At 35.5% G+C, this 20610-nt stretch overlaps 4 long non-coding RNA genes across 17 annotated transcripts in view; 2 read left to right on the top strand and 2 right to left on the bottom strand.

The window, feature by feature from the left end:
- The window catches only part of LOC138140519 (uncharacterized), a 63639-nt gene extending 63436 nt beyond the window's left edge, over positions 1–203 (bottom strand). For all 9 annotated transcript variants that reach the window (XR_011162548.1, XR_011162550.1, XR_011162551.1 and 6 more), the window contains exon 1: positions 79–203. This is a non-coding gene — a long non-coding RNA (uncharacterized lncRNA). The remainder of the gene's footprint in view (positions 1–78) is intronic.
- Positions 204–279: 76 nt separating this feature from the next.
- LOC138140517 (uncharacterized) lies at positions 280–3334 on the top strand. Of its 4 annotated transcripts, none has more exons than XR_011162540.1 (9): positions 280–423; positions 505–581; positions 637–717; positions 775–1911; positions 1972–2169; positions 2221–2299; positions 2377–2834; positions 2886–3086; positions 3136–3334. It is a non-coding gene; the product is annotated as an uncharacterized lncRNA (long non-coding RNA). The 4 variants fall into 4 exon arrangements; XR_011162541.1 differs by having other exon boundaries at positions 637–1911; positions 2377–2639; positions 2698–2834; XR_011162542.1 differs by having other exon boundaries at positions 637–1911; positions 2698–2834.
- Positions 3243–5210, bottom strand: LOC138140522 (uncharacterized). Of its 2 annotated transcripts, XR_011162557.1 has the most exons (3): positions 4445–5184; positions 4118–4389; positions 3243–4041 (listed from the first exon to the last, which is right to left on the bottom strand). It is a non-coding gene; the product is annotated as an uncharacterized lncRNA (long non-coding RNA). The 2 variants fall into 2 exon arrangements; XR_011162556.1 differs by having other exon boundaries at positions 3243–4389; positions 4445–5210.
- A 249-nt stretch (positions 5211–5459) lies between these two features.
- LOC138140521 (uncharacterized) lies at positions 5460–10074 on the top strand. 2 transcript variants are annotated; one of them, XR_011162554.1, is made up of 6 exons: positions 5460–5611; positions 5821–5971; positions 6548–7469; positions 7524–7642; positions 7704–7934; positions 9119–10074. It is a non-coding gene; the product is annotated as an uncharacterized lncRNA (long non-coding RNA). The 2 variants fall into 2 exon arrangements; XR_011162553.1 differs by having other exon boundaries at positions 6548–7642.
- Positions 10075–20610: the final 10536 nt, after the last annotated feature.

Below are 20610 nucleotides of genomic sequence, written 5' to 3'. Positions count from 1 at the left end.
CATAACTTTAAGTCTTTCCTAAGGTAAGTAATGCTTAGCTACAAAACGGTGCAAACGGGCATTAAAGTTATGTCTTACCTAAGTCTCTCATCCTTTGCACCGTAGATAGTTAAGCACTCCTTAAATGTAAGCAACGGTAAGGTCTATTCAATTTGGCAACACAGCAAAATTCTAGTAATATTGGCGGCGGTTGGTATAAACTTAGTTACAAACTAGATTTTTGACAGGTGTTTCTAACCACTTCTCTGTTATTGTTATCATTACAGAGAACGGTTAACGATGGTGTTTTTGACTTTTTTTACATGATGGCTAATTATCTTGAAAACAGCAACGACGATATATTCGAGGAAGATTTTGATATCCTCAAAATAATTCTGAGCATTTCGATACTCTTGATGAATAAGGTTTTTATAAGAGATTCCGGTAAGTACCTATAGTCACTCACAAACCTAGCTAATGTAATAAAATAATCAAAATTTTAAAATAAATTGCATTCCTTTTTAGCCTAACCAAGCAAAACAACATTGAATTTGTTAGAGTTAATTGAAGATGAGATAGAACATCGAACATCCTACAGATTTGTAAGAAATACAGACAAATAAAGTAGCAATCATATAAATATGTACTTATTTTCAGCACATGATGCCACAATTTTTAACAGTAGTTGTGTGTAAGCAAGGTTTGATGCTGGACATTTTTCCAATTGTGTATTGTTAAGTAATGTGCAAAATCCACAAATTACATCAATAAGATTACAATAATGTATTTACTCAGGTGATAGTGGATCACCCCTACGACCATACTTTTTAACACCCATATTGAATTTCCTGTACTTGCATATGGCCTACGGTTAAAAATGGACACTGCTTTGACAGTAATTATTGCTGCAGGAGTGCTACACAACTTTGCCAAGTTAAACAATGAACAAGAAGCACCACCTGCTGAGGGCATAGAACACAATGTTTTGGACGAAATAATCCAAATGGGACAAGTACCACCTATAAATCCAAATGCAGAGGACCATGCCAATAGAGGCATTAGAAATGGATTTATAAATAATCATTTTGCAAATTTATAATAAAAAATTTATTACAATACAGAATTGTTGTTCCAGTTCTTAATTTTTTTTAATTGTTCTTTTTTTAACTCTAATTCTACTTGTAGAATTTGCATCTCCATTTTTCGTTTTTCTTCGTCAAACTCCACATTCCTCTTCAGCTGCTGCTCAGTTAATTCGGCTATAGACAGCCGTTTGTCCCATAACCTTACCTGGCAACTCATGATAAAATAGCAACAAATTTGCTGATCTAATAATTTAATGTAAAAGATTTGCCGATGCGAAGCTTCGACAACCGACAAGAAATGGATAATTTCGCGCCAGCGCCATCAACATCACAAGTCCGAACAAAATATCTTATACGCATGTGCCAAGCATTGCCTAAAAGTTAGGACAGGAATATTCGGGGGTTTAACTTAGGCACAGCTTAAGAAACCATTTGGTAGCGGTGCAAATGAAATCGGCAACTTAAGTCTGGTCCAATACTTAAGCATTACTTAGTATTGACGGTGCAAACGGCCATAAGAGGCAGAAATGACAGAATAGGTTTTGGCGGTAAATCGGTAATTGCTAAGTGGCTGGGTGCTGGATGCGTTGTGTTGAAAAGTTTGTGCTGTTCTGTGGTTTGTGCGTGTCCGTTTAATCGTTTATGTACAATGGCAACAAAGAAGCGAACCACGAAAACTCAATTCAGCATCTACATTCAGCATTTACAAGTACATAATGTGCTACGTACTGGCAGAATGGAGCCCAAAGACGGACCTGAGATGCTAGACCAGATTTGGAAACAGTTAACAACGACCCTGAACAGTTGTGGAGATGGGCCAATACGTTAGCAAACAGAATGGAAAAAAGTAAGTTCTAAAACCACATACTTAATAAATGGTGAGATTGTGCACATTATAATCTTGTAGGTATTTACTGAATGGAAGTCCGCTACACGTAGAAAATGTCGTGAGAAAAAAGAATTGAATGAGTGTGAAAGAAAATTAATTGAACTCACAGGGCCTGCTGCAGTAGATGGACACTCAAATATTGCAGAAATTGGGGTCGAATTTCAGGAACCTGGCGGCTCTGCTCAAATTGCAGATGAAGAACACATTTCAGATAATGTGAGTTTTTATTATTTTGAACAGTATGATCATATTCATTTCTATTTACAGGAGGAGAATATAATCTTGACAGTTGTGGATGATAATGATGAAAATGTAGTGCAAGAACCTACAGGAATTAAAAGAAAACGTAAGTAATAAGTATAAAGTATTGTGCAAGACTGTATGATAGGAATTATAAAGTAGAAAATATTATGGTAATTGTAGGTGATAGAAAAACAACTGGTGATATTTTGACTGATGCATACAAGCAGTAGACAAATGCACAAAAAGAAGGACTAGATAACATAAGTGAAGCCTTAAGAGATATTGCTAAAGCAATACACAGATTCTGTGATATAGCAGAATCCCAAAAAGAAAATTAAAGAAAAAACATTTATATTGTTTTTATTTGCAGAATTGTTTTTGAGTTTTTTTTTTGTTTTGAGTTTTATAAACATTTTCTACTAGAGTTAGTATAGTGTTGCAAGGCAATTATTTTTCTATTAGAGATATATTTTAACATTTCTGAAAAGATTTTCATTTTAGATTCTCAGCATGTATCAAATATGCAGTACGAATCATACTTGAATTATTTATCTGAACAAAAAGAAAGTTTTCAAGTACTGTGTTCAAAACTTAATAACATGGAAGGGTCCAAGAAGACGGTATCCCAGTGGCAAAAGGTAATTTAATCAATGTATAAAAAGAATAAGACACTTATGGTGTTTATTTAGACATTCTAGAATTGGATATACAGTACAAAACGTAAAGCAAGGAAAATGTTTGTGCACCGCTACGTAACAGGAGGAGGAAGTCCAATTTGTATTATTCTAACTCATTTAGAAGAAAGGTTGTTGCAAATTATTGGTCAACTGACAGTCAATGGTTTGAAAGTCCACGAACTGGGATTGAAAATACATTCACCAAAAATCCAGGTAACAAAATTCACACAGGAAGTTTCATAACTTTATAAGCAATTTCTAGAAAAAAATTAACAAAAACACGATATCCAATATACAAGAAAATGAAGAGGATACGGTACACAAAAATGGAAAAGAATGTAACACAGTGTTTTGTAAAAAATTCTAAAATGTATGCAACTGGATTGTTTAATTTTATTGAAGCTTTGTTGGAATTTAAACATGCTGTTATAAGATTAATAAAGTTATTGTAGCCTTTAAAAGTATTGGGTAATTATTTGTTGGCGTTTTCTTCGACCTGCATTTAAAACGTTGTTGCCATTGTAATTGACAAATTCGTCATTATTGTCATCCTCTACCGCACCATTCTCTCTATCCAGATCTTCCTCGATTAAATCTGCTCTTCCCATGCATATGTTATGTAAAATCGCGCAAGCATTGATAATTTTGGCTGCTTTTTCAGGAGTATAATGTAAAGCTCTTTCACCAAAACAACACCTAAATCTAGCTTTTAACACCCCATTCAATCTCTCTATTACATTGCGACTACTCTGATGTGCATTATTATAATTTCTTTCATGATTATTGTGATTTCTCCCACCTACTGGTGTCATAAGCCAAGGTTCCAGTGGGTAACCTGAGTCACCTATAAGCCATGAGCTTTGTAGCTCATCATTTTCATAAGCAGTACTTAAAAAATTTCTAACCTGACTTGTTGCCCAAATTGCAGAATCATGTACCGACCCAGGGTATCGTGCATTTATTGCAAGGAGCATTAAATCTGCACCAACAATACATTGTGTATTAATGCTATGAAATCCTTTACGATTCAAGTACAGAATCCCAGGATTCTCACCATCTATGGGAGGAGGGTGAATTCTGATATGTGTGCAATCTATAGCACCTATAATTCCTGGAAATCCATTCAGCAGATTCATAAATTTTTGTTTTTCATTATGTCTTGCTGCTTCTGTTATTGGGAATTTTATTAAATAAGCAAAATGATCATTTAAAGTAGTTGTTATGGCATTAATGCAGTTACTCACAGAAGATTGACACATGGGGAAATTAATATCTTGAGATACAGATTTTTGGTAACTCCCTTGGGCATAAAAATGAAGGGCACACAGAACAAGTAGATTATCAGGCAAAGATATTTCTTGTCGCACTCGAGCAGGCAAATGGGGGCTGATGTCTTCTATTAGATGATGCGCAGTTTCCCTTGTCAGTCGATAAATAGACTTAAAAATTGCAGCAGGAAGAGTAAGGGGATTTCATTGATCTCTCAATGTACGTTTTTTTTATCTTATACTGCTGCCTGCAATATAAAACCGTACAACGTACGAAAAATCATGACTCAGATAGGTAAATACCTTTCTTCCTCATTTCTTATAGCTTGTAGCAATAAAACAAAATTTACATTCATTTTCACTTCACTACAATACTACGAAATAACCAATATCCAACAGTAATAAGACCACCCCAGATCGTTCTTAAATTTTCCAATATCAAACATTGGATGTCGTAACCTCTTTTGTCACGGTAATACGGAAAACACGTAAAATTGGTTATTTTCCAATAATCTGAAAACTTCCAACATAACGAATCAAGGACAGATAACCAATATGCCACCATAAACAGACTTCCGAATTTTCTTAGTTATTTTCTGTTTATCCGTTAATAAACAATATCCAAGAGTCACCGTAATAACCCTGATGGACTTGTCATTTCGTGTCGGTACCAGTGTTGCCAGGTGAGAGGGAATTTCCCTTTTTTAAGGGAATTTTCAATATAAAAGGGAAAAAGGGAATTTATCTTCTAAATAGGGATTTTCTATGATTTCTAAAAATACAAAATTGTCCGAGATATTTACTTTGGTCGTTCCGCTAAACCGCGCCGACAGCCCATTGCTTCCGAGAAGCACTGCCAAGTGGTTAATTTGTTAATTGCCGACGCCGACCGAATCTGCTGATACTATTGTCTTGAACTTTTTATATATTCATATAACTAATAAGAAATATAATAAGAATTGCAAACTCCAGGAAGGACTTATTGGCTGTTTTCATTTAATATTTGCCGAGCCGTTGCCATTCTTTCTTTCTTCTTTCAAGTAACAACAGATTAAAAAAATGTCAGATCATTCGAACGAAAGTGTCCCGTTCGATAAAAGTACTAATAAGGCTAAACCATTTAAAAAGTTTAATTCAATGTGGCTTAAAGATCCACTTTTTAAAAATTGGCTAACTAGTGATAACAACAATATTCACTTGTGCAAGTGCATAGCCTGCAATAAGACTGTGTTTTATTTATGAATACCAAAACAAAAGGGAAATTAAGGCTGAAAAAGGGAATTTTCATGATAAGAGTAGGGAAATTTTATGACAGTCACCTGGCAACACTGGTCGGTACTGGTTAAACTGTGGTTTAACTTAGGAACTTTTAGTTCTTATATTAAGTGTTCTGTGGCGCACATGGTTTTTGTCCGTTTTTATTTTGGTGTTCAAACGGGTTCAAACAGTGAAAATAGGACAAATAAAGTTGTAAGTTTTTCTTTTCATAAATTGTTAATTATGTTCATCATTGATTATATTTTCATAGTTGCTCACATGCACTAGTTTGTTTGCTTATGGTTAAAATTTACTGATTGCGAATGTAAAGCGAGTGGCTGTAGTTTTAGGTTATGTTAACCTTTTGCAAAATCGAAGTTTCTGATGAACGTGTTTATTGCTTGTTCTGTTGTATTTTGCAGAGTGAACTGTGCCGATCAACGGACCGTCGTGTGTGGTTGTTGAAAGATGAGTCATTATTGAGGATTTGTTATTGTGATACCAACAAACTGAGACATTAGCTTCCCAAGTCACTTGAGAGGTCTGAAGCAATTAGCAACTCACCACTGAATGGTAAGTTTCTAAATATTTGATTGTGGCTTTCTCAGAATGTGATAAATATGTTCAACAAGTGGGTATGTACTCGTAGGTATCTAAATATTGCAGGTTATTGTTGCAGTAAATATTGGAGCACATTGACAATAAGTCAAATGTCAAATATGACATGCCAGTTGGAATGTTTGTAGTGTAAGATACCTACTGCCCCAAAAAATTGTCGCAAGTACTAACGTATTTTTGTATTACTTAAAAATGCCAGAAGTACTATTGGGAGCATAAAAAGTGGGACATCAAACTTCTGTCAGTTTAAAAAAAATTGATGTAGTTCAAGTTTTATTGTCATTTTGCATTTGATTTAGTAATGAGCAAAACCGAGATTTTTGCATAACGCCGCTATCGGCGATCGCGATTTTTAAATAACGGCGATTTTAAAGCGTTATCGCGATCGCGACTTTTAGGATCCCACAAACCAACGCGGTGGCGGCTGCGGTGGCGGTAGCGGCCGCGGTGGCGATTGCGATCGCGATCAGTAGCATTCAAACCAAAGCGATTTGTTCGCTGGATCGCAGTCGCATTTGGTTTTTTTTTTAGTGTTGATATCAATATGGCTTCCTGTGAATGTGAATCTGAAGAGTTTCTAGTTTTGACTGCACTCTTAGAAGACGCCGAAAATACAGCGTGATCAACAAGGACTGAAGCTGTTGGCAGCAAATGACAGCAAAATATTCCCAAAGTATGAAAATTTTTTGGGCGTCAGTGTTGGCACCCGCTGCAAGTTGTGAATGTCAAAAAATTTAGGTTATGTTACGGGTTGGTAGTTTTAAAACACGATAAGTACAAAACGATCAAAAACAGTATAAAAAGCAATTAGCCATATCTACTTAATTAAATGGCCTACTGTTTCGATATTCATAAAAGCGACAGGCCGTGCCCGCATGCCCCTCCTGAGAAACAGAAACATATTTTATGCGTTATTATTTTCGAGCTGAAAGTCTGCGGGATGCAAGGATTGGATCTGGGAAAATTTGTAAGGGTGGAACTTCAATTTCTTCTTTAAAATGATTAGGCAACGTCCATATGACAAGCCTGTAAAGTAAGGAAAGGGATTTTTAATGGTAAGAATTATTAGGCCCTGCATTAAACGTGCCCAACAAAGAACATTGGATGCGTGTGTTTTAAATAAGAATCACACCCTTTTGGAGTGAAAGTTTTCGCATTGAGTTTCGAGGGCTTTGTTCCATTCTACCTCGAACGTTCTCCACTGCATCTTCTGTGAGTGTAGATGTTCTACTTGTAGGTTTTGCCTTTTTCACATCACCTGTTTGCTGGTAACGTTGCACCAATCTCGTGCAATGCTGCCTAAACGCAACTAAGATAACAACTGGCTCGGGGAACATTTGTTGAAATTGGTGAAATGCATCGTCCGTGGTCCGTGGAATACTGCCAACCGTTAGCAGCATCAAAATTTCCAGTCCGAAAGTACGCCATACCAATAAAAATGTCTTGCTCTAGTGTAAAAACCATTTTAATTAATAAATTGATACAAAAATGACACTTGATTTTGAAGTTTGAATTTGCCCGTCAAAATTGACAACTGAAAATGTAATGCTACCAACTTCACTGAAATTTTTATCATTTTGTCATTGTTGCCAACAGCTTCAGTCCTTGTTGATCACTCTGTATAAGGTAAGTACCGAAGCAAAAGTATTGTACGATGTAATTATTTTGTTGTTTTAATTAAATTCAGGAAAACAAGGAAATGGGTGCATGAAATTAATATGGTCCGCCGGAAGGAAGGTGAATTTCACACATTATACCCACTCCTTCGAAATGATGAGGAAAGATTTTTCTTATATTTTCGAATGAACTTCGAATGTTTTGATGAACTTTTAAATCTTATCAAAGATGATATACAAAAGCAGTGCACTAATTATCGGGAATCCATCGAACCAGTGGAACGTCTGACAGTCACACTAAGGTAGAAAATCATTTTGTAGTCGTAATATATTCTTAGATTAATGCAACTTATTTATTAATTAGTCGGGTTAAACAATACATTAATTGGATTAATAATGAAGAGACTCTGAAAATCCCTCGTAGAAGGAGGCACTAGTAGCCACACCTTGAGTAGTATGATCATTGGTGTCGCTGGACGAGTATGTCATTTGAATATAATCTGATTCTGAGACAGGAGAGTTTATAGTCATAGCAGATGTCTCCGTAGAAGATGGGCCAGGATGTACACTGACTGTAGTGGTGGTGTATCCGTCTTCCGCTTGTTGATTTAGTTCTTCTTCCATGAGCAATTGGGCTATTTTAAACTTTGTCATAGTTTGACGTCTTGGCGAAAATTTTTTCAAAGTTTTTGCGTAACTTAAAAATATTAGATCTACGTCATCATACCCCGCTTGTGTATTGTTGCAAGGTTTTTTGTCGAAATATGCTATAACTTTATCAATTGAGGTTGGCGTCTGGGTTTGCTCCTCCAATCGCCTCTTTCGAGTAGTACTGTTTCTTTGAGAAGTGTTGGTTCTAGGAGTGACTGGAGTTTTTGTTGTAGCAGTGTCTGATGTGTTAGTTGTTTGAGTGACTACAGTTTGTGTGCTAGTTACTGGAGCATTAGTTATTATGGAAGCGTTTGGCGATAGTGGTCCCCCATGAAAAAGGTCGTCTTCGTTTTGGGAAACTGTATCGGCGCCTGCATTGTCAGATCGTAGAACCTCTTCTCCCTCACTTTGCAACGGGATTGTCTCATATCCACCTGGTACGTTAGCTACATTAGTATTTGTACTAGCAAATTGCAAGAAAGGCTTAAATATTTCCATTTGCTTCGCCCACGGCCATGTTTTGTAGCGATCGAGGATTTTTCGTTCTTGACCAGTGTGAGTAACAACTTCTGATCGTAAGTGTTTGGCATAACAATCGCGCAAATTTTTCCATTTTTTCTTCAAAGTATCACCTGAAAATAAATTAGTACCTATAAGTACCTAGTTGATTAATGTATCCAATAGGGTAGGGACCCAGAAATGTTTTATTAAGTCGACCGGTGTGTTTTATTTCTGTGTTTCTGCTAATGGAGAAATTAATGAACTACTAATACCTAATTCAAGGGAATGATCTTCAATTTAAATTAGTACCTATACGTATGTTTTTGTTTTTCAGGTTTCTGGCCACAGGGGATTCTTTTAGCACTATCGGTCATAGTTTTCGCATGGGTTTTTCCACAGTAAGTAGCATTGTTGCCGAAGTATGTGATGTAATCTGGCAAAGGCTTCAACCTACATACATGCCTCAACCTACTGCAGAAATATGGGAGAAAGCAATATCTGGATTTCAAGAAAAGTGGCACTTTCCAAACTGTATCGGAAGCATTGATGGCAAACATGTAACCATAAAATGCCCTAACAAAACTGGCTCAAATCATTTTTGCTACTTACATAAATTTTCTATCGTTTTACTCGCTATTGTGGACCCAGATTATAAATTCAGTTGTATCGATGTCGGTGCGTATGGTAAAAATAGTGATGGAGGAATTTTCGAGGTGTCAAAAATGGGGCAAAGGTTTGCTAGTGGCACATTTGATCTTCCACCAAGTCGACCACTAGCAGGGCAGAATGAAGCTACCCCTTGTGTACTTGTCGGTGACGAAGCCTTTACACTATCTCTATATTTGATGCGTCCATATCCATATAGACAAGTACGACATGACAACAGAAAGGAGAACTTCAACAAGGGATTATGTCGTGCTAGACGTGTAGTGGAAAATGCTTTTGGAATTTTAACTCAGAAATGGAGAGTATTTTTTAGGCCTATTGAAGTTAAGGTGGAGACTACAAAACAGATTGTAAATGCAGCATGTGTTCTACACAACTATTTACGAGTCAAAAAATCTGATCAGCATTTTCTTCACTTGTTAGACCCGTATGAACCAATAGTGGACGGTTTTGCTCCCTTACCAATTGATGGACGAAGAGCAACGAATTTCGCTTTTGAAGTTCGCGAAAGATTTACTAATTACTTCAATAGACAATAATAATTGCTAATTCGTGTTAACACTTCGCATTGAATTGTAGATAATTACTTGCATCTCCAAAAATAAATATAAAATACCTATTGTACATTTTATTAGTAATGAATAGGTACTCACCGTCAGTGTTTAACAGGGCTCCTATTTCATCCCACGTTTTATTTTTTCTTCGATTATTTTTATATTCTGGATGAGAAAGATCATATAGAATTTTATAATTTTTTACATTTTCAATAAGTTTTTCGGTTGTGATCGACATTTTTGTGCAATAATCACGAAAACAATCAGCGCGTGCAGCGGTCAAATGTAACAGGACGCGTTTGAACGCCACCGCGATTGTGAACGCTGCAAATTACCGCTGAAGTTATCGCCAGATCGCTCCTGTCTGAACATGAACACTACAAGTGTATTGTAACATCTGATCGCCACCGCGGCCGCAGCCGCCACCGCGTTGGTTTGTGGGATCCTTTTAATATTTAATATCGCTGCAATGTCGCACTAGGCGAAACGTTTTCAGTTCACCATTTAGCCGCTAAGCGAGTAAACGCTTGCGTGATTCTTTAGCTGTTGTATGTTAATTAATTTCACTCGTTTCATGTCTTGTGTGTCCTCCTCCCCCATCGTATTATCATAACCTGTAACGGTTCAGCTGTTTAAATCTTTCACTTACACGAGTGATGCGTTCTCAAACGACTCTCCAACGCCAACTTCGCCGCTAAATGAAAAAAAAAAAACACCTTTACTGCTGGAGCTGCTGAATGGAAACATACTTTGTTTATTATGAAAAAATAAAGTGAAATGGGTATGTATTTCTTTAAATACACCTTCTTGTATAAAAAGGAAATCTTTGTTAACCCAATGGTATGGAATCAGTTTTTTTTTTTGACACAAAGGGAAGGAAATTATAACATGTATTTATAGTTGTCCGTTTTCTCTAAGGTTATATTGGGGCCGTAAAAGTAGTTACCTCCTAATAAGCTGCCCTTTTGTGTGGGTTTCAGAAGCTACGCGCCCCTGTAATAAATAAAAAAACTCTGAACGAAACAACCAGCCGGGTTTGCCTTTGCCTGCTGTTTATAACCACAAAATGTTTCCTATTGTATACAACTCAATTTTTACACAATGGAATAATTTTACGGCTCCAATATAACCTTAGAGAAAACGGACAACTTTATATGAATTCATGTTTATTTGAAAAATTATAAAAGAAAAGAAAAACAATACAAAAATACAACATTAAATTCAATTCAAACACCCACATTTTATTTTCATAATTTTTGTACATTCAATTAAATCATTACTTATATAATATGCAATTTAAACGTTAACAATATCGCTGCTGTGGGCGGCGGCTGCAGATCGGCTTTGTTTTGGAGTTTCGCATTCGCGTCATAGTCGAAGGAAAACTGCAGAAAACCTTCGTTAAACTCAGAATTCAGCAGTCGAGGCCAAGGAAGTGAGTGCGGGTTCCTGGTGACGTACTCCTGTCCTGTGATGGGGGGTCCAGGTGCTGACGGTCCTGGTGACTTCTTGTACTGGCGTTACTGGTGGCTCCTAGCAGTCCGTGGTCCTGACTGTCCTTTTGGCTCTGGTCCTTGCGGTCCTAGTTTCTTATTTATAAGCACGATGTCTTCGTCCGTGGATCGTCTGAAACAGAAAAATCTTCACAGTACGTGATGTAAAGCATAAGGGAAGTGAAGGAAGGAATATATTAATAAAAACAATTAAAGAAAATTTTGGAATTTAAAAAACAGTTACATATTTGCTATATTTGTAATTGGCATTTAAAAATAGTAACATCTGAGTTTTCCTGTCACCTAGTCGTGTTCTACGTTCATTGAGAACTTGGCCAGCTTTGGAAAACAGCCTTTCGCATGGAACCGATGAAGCTAGAGCGCACTATTTTTCTTGTGCAACTACAGATAAATTGGGGAAATGAAATTTATGTTCTCACCACCACTTTAAAGGATCGGAATTTCGCGGTACGAGATTTTCCTCGATGTACCTTTGAATTTCAATCAATAATTGCACGACTTGTGACCGTTCCGCGAGGTCGAGCAACCGCAACACTTTGATCAAAGGAACCCCATATTGAAAATGCATCATCTTTAGCATTATCATCTGTTTTATCAATAGTAAATTTATGTAACTGTGCCGAAAGTTTTTCTCCAAGTGCCTCTTGGACATTTTTTCTCGCATTGTGGGCAGAAGAGAGATTGGAAAATGCCAATTTTTTAAATCTTGCATCTAAAAATGTCGATACGCTTAACGTATTGCTTCGTTCAACATTTCCCAAACGCTCATTTATACCGTGGAAACAATAATTAATTAATTTTTGTGTTGGTGGTAAAAAATCTTTTTGAAGCAACATTAATTAATCCATTAGTAATCGAAATATCTAAGGATGCTGTGGAACACAATTCACCGCTGATGATTTTTGTAACATTTTCAAATGGTTTTAAAATACTACATAATTCTCTAGCTAATCGCCATTCGAATGAATTTGAAATAGGGAAATCCTTATCAATTAACGCAATTGAACTTTTAACAGCCGTCTCTCATTTTGTAAATCTCTCTAATATGTAATAAGTTGAGTTGCAGCGAGTTGCAACATCGTTCATTAATTTCAAATTTCAAAGCTGTTTTATTTAAACCGTTTTGACGCTGAAATGTTAATAATTTTTTTGTTCGACACTGTCAGAATTTGAGAATTTTCTCCTGTGTGAACGGATTTTGATAAATTTGACAACTTGTCAAAACGAAACGTCAAGCTAATTTTAAAGATTTTTAGCGATTTGGAGGCTTTAAGGGGCTCGTCGAACAAAAAAACGTTGTATTCAACTCGTTCTTGTCTAATTTGGGCTTTTTTTGGCACTCGTGGACCTTTAAAACTCTCGTTTCACTCGAGTTTTAAACTGGTCCACTCATGCCAAAAAAAGCCAAAATTACACACGAACTCGTTAAATAAATAACTATTTCATTGCCAATGTAACTTTTCCGAAAATGAGTGACAATAATTTTGACTTTACTTATTACTTAATTGCTGCATATCAGTACTTTTTAAACCTTCTTTAACTATTAAATTTATTGAGTGAGCGAAACAACCGAAATGCCTCCAATTTAATTGTATCGAAAGTGCATTTTGAATATTATATGCATTGTCTGATTCCGCGAGCAAGATTTTTTTTTCAATTCCCCAATCCTGTGCAATTCTGCTGCCAAATTCTCTGAAGTATGAGACACATGCATTGCAGAATATTCTAATAAAATCGAATGTAACTCAAAGTTATCATTTAAAAAATGTGCCGTAACACCAATGTAACTATACTCTATTCTTTGTCTTGGTGAGTGATCTTTGGGAAATTTTCAGCCGTCAAGTTGAATTTATAGATTTTTGAAGGTTCCAATGGAAAAGTGCGTTGGTAGTTGTTGAAAAATATCCAAATATTACAATAATGTAAGTACTTACAGAGACGCCGCAAAGTCTTTCTATTTATTATTTTCCAGGTTAAATTGCTCATGATACATGTGCACCGAGACATAATCTCAAACGTGTCATCTTCATATCGCATCGTTTTCTAAAATTTTAATAACTTGCTTGAGAATTTCAAAATGTTCTACACCGGTCACACACTTTTCGTTTTCGGTCAAATTAGGTCCGGTTTATGGTTTAAGAATCCGGTTAATTTTTCAAACCCAAACTTCTTTGCAATATTGCTCGGCACGAGACGGGAATCATGTTCGGTCGGATTGACGGACGCCGATAATTTTCATATCGGGAACGGTTAAATTTAAGAATTGATGTGTACGACTTATATATTTATGTTACTGTGAGAGTCCGAAAGTAGTGAATGTCAACATTCGCCGGTGAATGTCGACAAATACCAAATGCCTTGGTGAAAGACCGAACATTTATTAATTTTATTATACATTCGGACTTTGACCGGTATATGTCGACAAACACGAATGATCTTCGGTGAATGTCGGAAACGACAGGTCGCAACAAGTTCTTGGGCGGTTCCAGCATCTTGTTTCTTGGCTTCGTCATTCTTTCGCAAGGTTTGACAGCGTGCGTGCAAGCTTGCTAATTTAATTTTTTTATCAGAAATTATAATTTGTGTTCAATGGCTACTGCAGTGAATCGTGATAAGTTTTTTGAAAAGTTACATGCCTTAATTGGAAGTAAACGAGAAGACAATTGTTTTTATTTTTCTCAAGAAAGGTACTCTAAAATCGTTTCTGAAGTGATTTTTGCTAAAAGAAAGTGTAGTACACCTTTGGACTACAGACGTTTAAAACGTTTTGACATTTTAAAAGTTAGTGATGAAGAAAAGCTAATTGTGCCATTAAAACCAGGAGAAACGAATATCCAGTATTATGTTACAAATGATGAGTTTAATATACTTTCCGAAACTCACATAAGAACAGGTCATGGAGGAAGAACACGAATGCTTAAAGAATTGCAAGTCAGATACAAAAATATTACTTATGAAGTTATAATGTTGTATTTAAATTTGTGTAAACAATGTCAAATGAAACACAGTGCGCCTAAAAAAGGTATTGTTGTGAAACCAATGGTCAGCTCCGAATTGAACTCTAGATGTCAAGTCGATTTGATAGACTTGCAATCACACAGGGATGGCGATTACGTGTTTATAATGGTATATCAAGACCATTTAACCAAGTTTGTCCAGTTACGACCTTTAAAAAGCAAGAGAGCGGAAGAAGTAGCATATCACCTTCTTAATATTTTTTTAACATTTGGTGCTCCCGTTATTTTGCATTCGGATAATGGTAGAGAGTTCAGTAATCGAGTCATATCTGAACTATGCGCTATGTGGAAAGATGTTAAAATAGTGCACGGAAAGCCTCGTCACAGTCAAACACAAGGCTCAGTCGAAAGAGCCAATCAGGACATACAGAATATGTTAACCGCATGGATGCAAGATAATGATTCAAATAAATGGTCAGAAGGTTTGCCATTTGTCCAATTCGCCAAAAACACAACTTATCACGAAGGAATACGCCAAAGTCCATATGAAGCCCTGTTTGGCGTTAAACCAAAAAGGGGCATAGCATCGTCATCTCTCCCTCGCGGGCAAATTGCAAACATTGAAACCGAAGAACAGCTTGAAGCCTATGTTAATACTTTTGAAGAAAATTTGGGTAGTGACCATATTGATGACCATGTTTTAGATGAAAACGACGTGGATAACCAAAATACAAAAGCTGATCCGCAACCTAGCATGTCTTCATCTCAAGCACTGACTGATCCGCCACCTAGCACATCTTCAACTCAAGCATTGACTGATCCGCAACTTAGCACGTCTTCATCTCAAGCACTGACTGATCCGCAACCTAGTACGTCTTCATGTCAAGCACTGACTGAACAACACGAGCTAATTTCTTCAAAAAGAGTAGCCGCAAAAGAGAATCTTCTACTTCAAGCAACAAAAATGTTGCGAACCTCAAAACGAAAGTTTCCTCCGGCCCAAATTGGTGATACCGTAAGAATTCAAGTCCCTGATGTCGACCGTGGTCGTACAGACCCCCGAAATGTGTTAGCGGTTGTTGCTGGAATAGAGGATTCCGACTTTTATAGATTAGCAAACAAACATGGTACCTTGAAGCAACTTTTCACCCGTAATCAGTTTGCAATTTGTAAAGAAAAGTTACTTTCCATGGACGAGGTTTCAACTTAAGAAATGTCACTAAGAGAAGCAGCTTCTGCTAATTCAAAAAGTGGAGGGCAAGGCTACACACGTTGTAATTGCAAAAGGAAGTGTTCCACGGCTAAATGCAGCTGTAAAAACAAGGGGCTTTTGTGCAATTCGAAGTGTCATGGTAGTTTAAGTTGTTGCAATAAATAAGATTGTTAATACGTGTTTTTCTTTTTTTTTATATTTCAGTTTAAAAATTAAAATGTACGTGTAGGTACGTTTATTATATTGATATTATTTTAGTTGTGTTTTGTGATTTACAATGCCCTATTGTTTGTTTTAAGTTCAACAACAATGTCTTTATTTGTTTTCCAAATTGTTTTAATAAATAAATATAACCTATAGAGTTTTATTTTTGTTTTCATTTAAAAAAAAAAGGTTTCTTTTCAACATACACCATGAGTGCATCCTGAATGTCGACATTCGCCGGTGTAAGTTAGAAATAATGATATTTGACCAATATTTCGGACATACGCCACACAACTTCGACAATGTTGACATTCACCGGTGTATCTCGACATTTACCGGATTTCGGTCTTTCACGGTAACATTTACATTTCGCGACATAAGATTGTGAGATTTGGACATGAATGCTTGACGAAGATTCTGAATCTGAATGACAGCGATGACAGTTAGTATTTGATTGACACCACACACAAATTTGATGGAAAAAGTAAAACTTACAAAGCTACCCATGACTTGCTTGATCGCATCGACCACTCACTTAGATAATGAATGGAGTATAGTTGTATTGATAGAAGTCCAACAGTCGGTCGTAACACAAAATTTTCTTCCGGTTTCAACAATTTCTTTCATTTTATGAAGACATTCTTCATACATCGCCGGAGTAATAATTTTAGATTTAGTTTGCCCACTGGGTAAGGCGTATGCAGGATTTAAAGCAGAAACAAATTGTTGAAAACCGGTATCTTCAACTACTCGAAATGGTTGAAAATCCAAAATAAACAGTAAACTTAATAGATTATACTTTTCTTTGCTTTTTGCGTGATTTTCTTTGGAAGAAACCCTGTTATTTTTTGTTGAGCCCCAACCCATCGGGATCTGGATGCCTTCTGGGACATCTGAGGCTGAGGACTTTCAGCAGAAGTTGACGGAATAACAGCGTCCTCCTGGAGAATAGCTTCTTTGTGCGCTTTTGAATTCTCTTCGACCTTTGAAATTGTTCGTTCGCTTGCAGGCTGTAAATCACAAAAATAAAAATTAAATATAAATGCAAATACCCACTTTGCTAGCAAAATAAAGTACTATCGCGGCCATCCAAAAGTGAATGATTTTTTTTAATACTTTGATTTTTACTTTAAATCATAGGCGTCCTAAAATGTCAAAGCTTGACACTAGCGTTAAAAAAATTATTGAAACTGTTTTTTTAAAATGCCACATCTCACTCCGATTCAGATAGCTAGGGCTATTGCAAAGCTAGAAGAAAATTGGTCGTTGGCGGCTGTGGCGAGAGAATTACATTGCAGTAAGACTTGCATCTTCAATATAAAGAGGCGTTGGCAAGAAAACAGGCTTGAGAGGCCAATACGAATAGGTGGTGGAAAGGTTTCTTTCATTTTAATAATGTATTAATTACTTCTCAGCCTTATTTTTATTAAAAACTATTTATTACAACTTTTTATTATTAAAATAGTAACGCCTGCTGCACGAATGCCAATGAATACAGCCTGATTTAATCTAACGAAAAATACGGAAATTTTCGCAAGCTATCGTTCACTTTTGGATGGCCGCGATTGTACAGTAAAGAAAGAACTTTCAACTTATTGGATATTATTTATTTAATGAAACTTACCAGTTTTGCACCTGTTGGAAGAGACATTGTAGGATATTTATTCTGCATATGTGATTTCAAATTCGAAATAGACGTTTTCTAAGAAATGTTTGCCTTACAAATATTGCACTGCGCATAAAGTTGATTGATGGGTTCGAAGAACTGCCACATTTCACTTGTTTTTCTCTTTCTTAATTGAGACATTTTTTCGAATACACAGTATGTCCCCGGATTGAGTTTACAAGAGGAAACAAATTTTTATTTTTGATTTTACGTAAAAACTTCAGAGGAATAACATTTTTTGCTTCATCTGAAACCCCCATTTCCGTTATTAAAATCTCAGTATTGAAACACTGTATTCTTAAATTAACATTTTTTGTTCAAATTTGGAATTAATTTTTATGTTATAAATTTTATTACAATTGGCCTGGTTTTTTGACAAACAACTTATTACTGATGCAAAATGTTGTCTTTAGAACAAAGAATTTATTTAACCCAATGTTGGACCGGTTTTTGTCACATAATTACAAAATTTAATGAAAAATTTCCCAACAGTTATGTATCAGGCATGGGTGTTCAGAAGCTTAAACTTCGATACAGGGTTGAATGATGTACAGAAAACGGCGCATAGTTAATAGAATAGTTTTATATTCAATTATCATTTGATTTTTTCAAAAAAAAGGAAAATATTTTTTCTGCATTTTCTTTGATTTTAATGTTAAGTCTTCTTCTGTGTTGAAAAAGACTTTTTAATAACAGAAATGGGGGTTTCAGATGAAGCAAAAAATGTTATTCCTCTGAAGTTTTTGCGTAAAATCAAAAATAAAAATAAAAATCAAAAGTAAAAAGCCTCGGATATTGGCTCCCCTAATTATTTTAGAACAAACCCTTAAATACAAAAGTTGTAGAGTTTTAAAAACGGGTCCCAATTCTTATTTGTTTTGTTTTTTAACATCTTCCGGAAGTACACAATAATGGAAAAAAGAATTAAAGGATTTGTCAAAATAGCAATAGCTGGGAAGTGTAACCGTGGCGACAACCAAAGGTGACAATGTATGATATTTGACATGTCAAACTTGGAATTGGTCGGTCCGGATAGAATACAGGAAATGTTGCTTGCATGTCTCTACAAGACAATCCGGAGTAATACCATTTTACGAAGTTAACTTTTTCTTCTTTGTCAAAATAGTTCATTCTTTGAGGAATCAGCAAACTCGTTACGTTTGTCAAAAAATGAACTTTATTGTTGTCGGGAGTCATGGCATTACTATTTTATCGGTAGATTTTTTATATATAATTTTTCTTGTCTAACAGCACCAGAAGGTGTTAGAAAATAATTAGAAAAGGATTTAGATACATTTTTTTTTACTCTACCACTTTTGTGTTTAAGGTTTTGTTGGAAAATAATTAGGGGAGCCAATATCAGAGGCTTTTCACAGTTGCACGTAAAGTGCCAATGTACCAAAATCCATTCTACACCCTGTATACTGTATTCCTTTCCTAGTTTTCATATCCAATCACCGCCACCGTGTCACTCATTTGGCGCCTAATCAAAATGCACGAATCAAACTCAATCCCTCAAATTACCAACGGTTTTTACGGCCCTATCAGAAAATTTACATAAAAATAGTAAAAGAAATATCATCGATTATTTATGACTTTAATGACATTATGGAAATTCGGAAAACGGCTGCTCCAGATTCGTCACCAACTGTAACTAACTCTAATATAACCGTCACATTGTACAATGTACATTGTACAAGCATTAATAATAATTATTAAATTTTTCAATATCGACAGGCTGTTTGATGAAAAACGCCTCAACCCATAACTTTTTTATTTATTACCCGATTTCAATGAACGAAAAAATCAAAGATATGATTTTGCAAGCGCTACAAAACAGCCACAAAATATATTTTTTTTGGCGTTATCTTCAATAGGTAACGATAGTCAACTTTTTTAGGCTTGGTCTGGTAAGGTATTTTTTTCTGAATCTAATGATGTATTGAAAGTTATCATTTGGTTCATAGCTAACTGAAAAAAAAAAATAAAAAAATTTTGTGGTTCAGCTTATTATAAAATTTTTAAGAGTGCCGTGAAAAACAATCGGAATACAAAGTACGATAAATGTCATCTAAACGTCAACTTAGAACTTTTCATCTGCTTTTTTAAACTTTTTTTATTTAAGTATAAAATAACAACATTGTCAGTCATGCAGAATAGCAGTCATTTGACTATTATTTTATGTTCGAGTGTAATAAAAATCGTAATTAGTCAAAAACAAAAATTTAATAGAAAAAAAAATATTTATTATTATTATTCATGTTTTCCAAGAAAATAATAATAAAACTTTTCAAAGATTGCACCTGAAATTTTTCAAACTCACACTTGACATTTGTTGCTATTTGTATTCCAATTGTTTTTCACGGCACACTCGAAAATTTCATAATAAGCTGAACCACAATTAAAAATTGTTTTATTTTTTTTTCAGTCAGCTATGGACCAAACGATAACTTTTAATACATCATTAGATTCAGAAAAAAATACTTTACCAGACTATGCCTAAAAAACTACATGTGTCCATTAAAAAAAAAAAAAGTTGACTATCGTTAGCTACTGAAAATAACGCCAAAAAAAATATATTTTAAGGCTGCTTCGTAGCGCATGAAAAACCATATCCTTGGTTTTTTTGTTCATTGAAATCGGATAATAAATAAATAAGTTATGGGTTGAGGCGTTTTTTATCAAACAGCCTGTATAACACAACAAAATAGAAGGTCTATTTTGTTTTTGTACAAGCTTTTATAAATCGGGTGCGGGAACCCGGAAAAACCTCTTGGTTTGGCGCTAGTCGTCCACGCGTCCGTAAGGGTTGAGAAGATAAAACCCAGCGTTGTTGCAGAATTCGATTTAAATAAATGAAACAACTATAGTAACGTGATACGCAATAGTTATTTATGCAATCAGTTATGAAAAGTGCGACGTTTTACAACGTATTCTGATGTTGGAAAAAATTATGGAGGATGTAGGGGAGATAAAGGAAGAGAATCGGAAGATGAGCCGGGAATTGGAACAACTGAAAAGTATGATGCGTGAAAAGGAAGAAAAATGGGAA

Source organism: Tenebrio molitor, chromosome Y, assembly GCF_963966145.1.
Source record: "Tenebrio molitor chromosome Y, icTenMoli1.1, whole genome shotgun sequence".
Classification (NCBI taxonomy): Eukaryota; Metazoa; Arthropoda; class Insecta; order Coleoptera; family Tenebrionidae; genus Tenebrio; species Tenebrio molitor.
This window is presented reverse-complemented; position numbering and strand designations above follow the sequence as displayed.